The sequence below is a fragment of the Brachyistius frenatus genome, unplaced genomic scaffold (assembly GCF_029030835.1).
Source record: "Brachyistius frenatus isolate BFR_SWC_R1_liver_20210118 unplaced genomic scaffold, ASM2903083v1 Contig_835, whole genome shotgun sequence".
Lineage (NCBI taxonomy): Eukaryota > Metazoa > Chordata > Actinopteri > Embiotocidae > Brachyistius > Brachyistius frenatus.
Window position 1 is genome coordinate 729 of NW_027211434.1, and position 6,518 is coordinate 7,246.

The 6,518-nt window shown below is 38.0% G+C and overlaps 1 long non-coding RNA gene across 4 annotated transcripts; it reads left to right on the top strand.

The window, feature by feature from the left end:
• Positions 1–245: 245 nt before the first annotated feature.
• Positions 246–5,539, top strand: LOC138615259 (uncharacterized). Of its 4 annotated transcripts, none has more exons than XR_011310501.1 (3): positions 246–368; positions 1,229–1,315; positions 1,422–3,543. It is a non-coding gene; the product is annotated as an uncharacterized lncRNA (long non-coding RNA). The 4 variants fall into 4 exon arrangements; XR_011310502.1 differs by lacking the exon at positions 246–368 and adding an exon at positions 3,615–5,539 and having other exon boundaries at positions 736–1,315; positions 1,422–1,544; XR_011310503.1 differs by lacking the exon at positions 246–368 and adding an exon at positions 3,615–5,539 and having other exon boundaries at positions 738–1,315; positions 1,422–1,537.
• The last annotated feature ends 979 nt before the right edge of the window (positions 5,540–6,518 follow it).

Here is a 6,518-nt window from a genome sequence, read left to right on the forward strand (position 1 = left end):
ATAAATCTTTGATAGTTTCTAATGGTGATGAATTGCCTGTTTGTTTAAATAAACGTTCTGCACAATTGCACTTAATACTATGTCCGTGTCCATTTGTGGATTTACACTCATTTGTATCGATGTTGACGTGGAGGCTTGTCTTTGGGGATTTCCGGAAGGAAAGAGCTTTTATACTCATTGTAAGGTCTGCCTTGTTGTACACAGACCCGCCCTTTATGATTCAAAACTTTGTACTTTCACACACCAAGATCATCTGAACATCATGTCGGTCACCTTTTTTTAACCTGCTATATTTTCATATTTATTTCGCATCAAAAGTAAGATTTCCGATGACACTTAAACTCCTCCGAGTGCCGTGATGTAGACAGGTAAGTCTTGATTTGTGTTATTCATGTTATTTAGTAACATCTACAAACAGCCTTAACACACAAAGATCAGTGTGTTGTTGAGTTCCCGGTGAAAAATACAATCATGTTCCAGTTCATACAATGTTTTTTGTTGTTGTTGTATTTCCTCATACCCAGTAGCATGAAGGTATTTTTGTGTCTTTATTATGCAAGCAAAAAAAAAAAAGATAACAGTTTTGACAGCAAATTTCTTGCTCTGCAATCAAAAATCAAGTTTGTAAGTAAAAATATATAAACTGATAGTAAGATTATTGCAATGCAAAAAAAATTGCTCTTACAGTTTTGTTAGTTTTGATTAAATAATTAAGAATGTTGCTTATGAAACTAGACTTTTTGACTGCAAATTGAAAACCTTTGCTATCGAGTCAAAAACCTACAAGTTGAGTTGGATGTAGTGAGCGGGGCATACGATGGAGACGCAGTTTCTATTGGTGGATTGACTTCTGCCACACAGCATGGACACGTCCTGCTGCTTCTGTAGACACCCGACAGGAGAGGACAGTGTTTAAATACATGGAGGCATGTTTGTGTGATATCAATCTTTTTCTGTGGAAAGTGATGTAAGAAGGCTCTCCTCTTTATCAGCCTCCCGATGTCTCCTCTGTGACACACTCTTGACACACACACACACACACACACACACACACACACACACACACACACACACACACACACACACACACACACACACACACACACACACACACACACACACACACACACACACACACACACACACACACACAGAAAACAAGTCCCTCTTTTCACACTAATATTAATAGCTTCTCCCACTTGTCTGTCTGTATCTCTTCAATATTCAGGTACGACACTCGGCATGAGTATAAATCTTTGGCCAGTGAGCGACTGGGCAGGTCGGACTACCAGGAGCAGTATGTGTTTGTTTACAGGTGAGCTGAACTGTGTGTGCCACTTTACATCTCCACACACCTAAATGTTAAGACTGAGCGCAGACGGTAATGTTTGTGTCTACTCTCTGTATCTGCATGTGTGCAGGGCTGACAGAGTGACAGTCACTGGCCAGTATCAGTACCCAGATGATCTCCATGGAGACGTGGATGCTTTTGCAAGAGAGCCTTATCTGGGTCTCAGAGTCAGAAGACATCATATTGGTTTGTAGTAAGTTGACTCACACAGTCATATTTAGGGGACTTCAGAGGACATTATAACAATAATGTGTTGTAATTTGAGAGATCCATCATGGCTGATCATCATACTCTCAGCAGAACATATGAAACTTCAGCAGCTACATTGGCACAATGAGATACTTTAAATTCATTTAATCACTGTGATTTAGATTTTGTTAATCTTCCCTCCCCAACAGTTCCAGTTTGTTTTATTTTGAAAAGCACATCTGTCTTGTTTCAGTGACGAGGCTGTGTGTCTTAAGAAATCTTCAAAACCATACTCGAAGTCTGTAAAGTATTTCCTGGGGTTAGATCCCAGACACACACGACATACCACAAAGTACAGAGAGTAAAATAACTGGACAAACAAATTAGCTTCTTTCATCAAACCTTCTTCCTTCCAAACATGAGAGACTAAAGCACTTCATTTAAATAGGATTAAGTGATGGGTGTGGTTTGAGTTATTTACGTATTTTTACGTGATACTTTGTTTCTAAACCAGAGTCCATAAAAAAATAGGAATTTAGAATAACAGAGGGAAGTGTATATATCACTTTAATTGGTTATAAAAATGGATAATAAAGACCAAGTAAAGTCTGATAATGCTCCATCTTTGAGGAGACTGGAAATATGATGTGTCACTGGCTGAGTCGTCCTCCTCCTCACTGTGACTGATCTGACATTTACGTGTCAACGAGGGAAATTTTACTTTAATGTGTGAAAAGCACCTGAAACAGAAAATCATCTGCCCACACCTGGTAGAGTGTGAACGGGGTCTGTGTTTCTGGCTGTCTGGCCATGTTTGAAAACCGAATGTTAAAAGCATATGATGTGTTCATTACTTACAATGGCCAAGTTTATTATTCCCAGGATTGGGGAAAAGGTGCAATCACAGCATTTTAAAATAGCAAAAGGTGTACTCTTAGGCCCCCTCCTTGGTTCAGGGATGGTCGTTCCTACTTCACACAGACGGCCTCTTTGACTCCAAAGCAGTGTTCCTTCCATCAAGCATGAGCTCATCCTCATCCCTGAAGGAGGCCATGGGCCTGTACTTCAGTGTAAACTGTGGAGTCCTGGCCAGAAGAGGTAGCTCTTCCTCCCAGCACTTATCGGAGTACACTGCATTGCGCTGGTTCTGGTTTACGCTCAGTCAGCGGTTTTTACGTCTCCTTTCTTTGATTAGTTGTGCACTGTTTGGGCGTCAAACCCACCAATAGAAACTCCCATCTATTCCCGCCCATTATGTCCAACTCAGCTTATTCCTACGCAACCAAAAGTTTTTGTTTCACAACCAAAAGCTTTTAACTTGTGACCCAAGAGGGCCGGATTTGCAATGAAAACTTTTTGTAACAGAAATTAAGTCTAATTTCAGAAGCAGAAGTCTGAATGACCAAAACTAACAAAACTGTTCAAATTTTTTTTTTCTTTTTTTTTTCAATCCAAATAATTTTATTCTCAGTTCATATTTTCACTTACAAACTCGAGTTTTGAATGCAGGGCAAGAAATTTGTTCTTAAAACATTTTGTTTTTGTAAAATATAGACACAAAAATGCCTGCAGGGAGACAACAAATTAGACTCAACGACATTCAATGATTCTTGATCTTCAACAAACTAGAAGAGAAGATATAATTCTTATTTTATTACTTTTTAATAGATAATAAAACTCATTTGTGTCAAATCAATATATAAGATCTGGGGAGTATTGATGGGGTATTTTACTGTTGCTGCTCTCTTAGGAAAATTTGCACTCCAACAAAAGAGGTTAAAGATACCTAAAATGTACATGTGTGAGTGTGGCAGCCAATTAGAACCAAATTTATTTATTTATTTAAACTCACTAAAAAAAAAGTTAAATCACTAAAAAGTAATGTGAAGTAATGAATCAAACTAAATATTTGATATCGACTGAATGTGTTCCTCTGAGTTTATATTGTATCAAAAAACTTTCAAAGATAAGCAAAAACTAGAAAATTAATTAAAAAAAATAAACTAATATTTTTCAGTAATGGAATGAGAAACAACACATTGAATGAACGGCAGGTTTGTTTTCCTTCTTTTAGAGCCTGACTGATCAGCTGATGAACTAAATGCTGTTCACATGACTGAATATGGAGAGAAGCACGCTGAAGGTTCTTTTCCACAAAACAACCAACAGTGTTGTTTTGTTCTTCTCCCATGGTGCATGAATTAAACTGGATTTTATTCAAGTCAGTATATTTACCAGAAAGGGGGTGGGTGTTTGCATGTAATATATGTGAAACCAGGTTATTCAAATCCTACATGATCAATAAAATTCTGTTTGAATTCAGTTGTATTCATATAGCACCACATCATAAGGTGCTTGACCTTCAGACTGTATAACATGTAGAAACCCAACAGTTCCCCTTTGAGCAATCACGCGAGTGTTGAGAGGAAGAACTTGCCTTTAAAGAAATTCAACAGCTTTACACGTAACTGTCAGCTAAGAAGGAGTTTTGGTCTCTGAACAGCAGACTTTTGCTTTTGAAATGAGGCTCTTTTTGTCACAAAAGGTTTTGATGTCAACATTTTGGTGTTTCACAATCACTAGCTATTTTCTGAAAGCTGGTGTGATTAGGAAATTAAAGATGTGAAAGGTTTCACTAAGCTGCACGTTTCAGTTCTCATAAAACTACTTTAACGTGGGAAACAAAGTTCGAACACCAGAACCTGTGATTAGTGTCAGATTTTATTCTTTAGTATGTTAAAAAGAAGATTGATATAACGATAAATAATTTTACTTTTATGAAAGGAGAGTTATACCAGTTTTAAACACCAAAGTGGAAAACACACATGATGTCTTTTGAGTTAGTGTTGGTTGGGTTTGAGGACTACAGGTTTGAAAATGACATTGTTGGGGATGTTGAGTTCTTCAGACCTCTCATAGTTACATTAACCACCACCAGCATAACAGCCAAATCTCCATCTGGAGTTGCATTGTGGGTATTTTAGGGGTCAAGTTTTGACAAAAAGAATTTGTGGAATAAGAAGTTCATAAACTTTATTAATCTCTGCCAGTGTCTTGTCATTGTCAGCACTGAGCTCCATCCTGCCCCGATCAGAAGGAGGTTCCAATAAAGGCTGGGGGAATAAAAAAGGGGGAATTGTGAGGAAATTTTCATTCAACATTGGTCTCCCTCTCTCTTACTTACTGTCTAATTATTTCTTATTACCTTTTTATTATTATTAATAATATCCCATCAGGTTCCCTGGCGTAAGTCACTACATCCTTCTGAAATCTGTGTTGCCATAAGTTCAGGTCTGTTGTGGCTACAGACAGAGAAGGTTCATTTAATTATCTTTCCGACCATATCCACATTAATACACATACAGTGCAACGAGATCATGTTTCTCAGGACCAGGGTGAAACGTAATAAACATAAGACATAACAGTGACCAGTTTGTCCTGTAGTAAAGGTCTACAGTGAATTAGTATAGATAGTCCAACAGGGTGCAGAGTGGTTAATGTTTTACAGTCTTATCGCCTGTGGAAAGAAACTGTTCACAGTCTGGTAGTGTTTGATTTGAAGATGCCACTGGAGAGGTGTTCAGAGAAGTGGCATCTATGTACAACTTTAAACACCTTTACACTCGTCACTCAGTCTAAAGTTGACCAGCATCAGACTTTAAAAGGCTACATTAGTTGTTTACTGTTGTAGGAATGAGGAATTCACTTACAGAGATCAGATTTTTATTTTCAGTCACTTCTTAGTGTTTTATGAAGTGAAACAGATCTGGTCTTGTGCTCACGATCTCGGTTCCACAAATGATTAGACATACAGAGTTGACTTCCCTGTCCTTTCCTGCTACAACTACCAGCTCAAGATAATGCCAACATGGCAGATTTGGAACTTGTTACTTCACATCCAATCATTTTTTTAGCAACCACAGTCAGGAACACAGGATGTGATCACTTTGCAAAGTTTGGTGTACATGTATTCATGGGAGATTCATGGGTTTTTAAAAACTTGGTTGCTTAACTCAAAATAAAGAATGAAGAAATCCACATATTTGGCATTCAAATCTAAAATCCCAAACAAATAAAAAGTACCTTAAAATGTTACAGCGAACGAGACATTCACTTAAACAGGTCTGACAGGATTCAAATAAAATTTTAACACACTATCTAACTTTTTTTGTGGATTTGTGCTGGCGGTTAGAAAAAATAGAGAGAAAACTTAGTTCCTCACGTTGACATAAAAAGATCTCAGAGCTCTGTTTGCTGGATGCAAAAATCAGATTTAAGATATGAAGGACATAACTGACTGAAACTGAGAGATTACGTTCAGAATTCCCCTAAAATCAGGCCAAACATCTGCTTCCGTTTGACCCGGAGGGACCGGCCAGCTCAACTAAGATCATTTCATTCTGACAGATAAAAGAAGAGCGAGTTTGGTTGTTGTTTTTGTGTGTTTTGTGTAAACAGGTTCTGTATCTGACATTAAAAGTATGTCGTCAAAATACAGAACATGAAGTCAGGTCTGTAGACCTGAAGGGATTTTAGTCATCAAGATTCTCTTAATTACTTGAAATCACACTGAATTAATCTCAGATTAAAAATAGTCCTCCAAGAGAAGCGCTGCAGTTTGGTTATAAAATACGATTATAGTAGGAATGTTTTAAATAGCTGCCACTTCTTGTTTTTGTTTGTACCTAGTCTAACCTGTACTTGTACACCTGGCTGGTAACAGGGACAGGTTAGACTAGGCTGGTCCTCCCCCACCCCACCCCACCCCACACCGTCCCCGTACTGTGAATCCCTCCTTCTTTGAAGATCCCACTGGAGAAGTGTTCAGTGAAGTGGCATCTATGTACCGAGCCACGGTCAGCAGGAGTCCAACTGGAATATAGTTTGCTATTGATGTGCCTTCATTTTTAATCGTTAGTGTTTTATTCATCACTTGCGTTTGATAAAAGTTCTGTGTTGTCTTACTTAAACTGCAAAA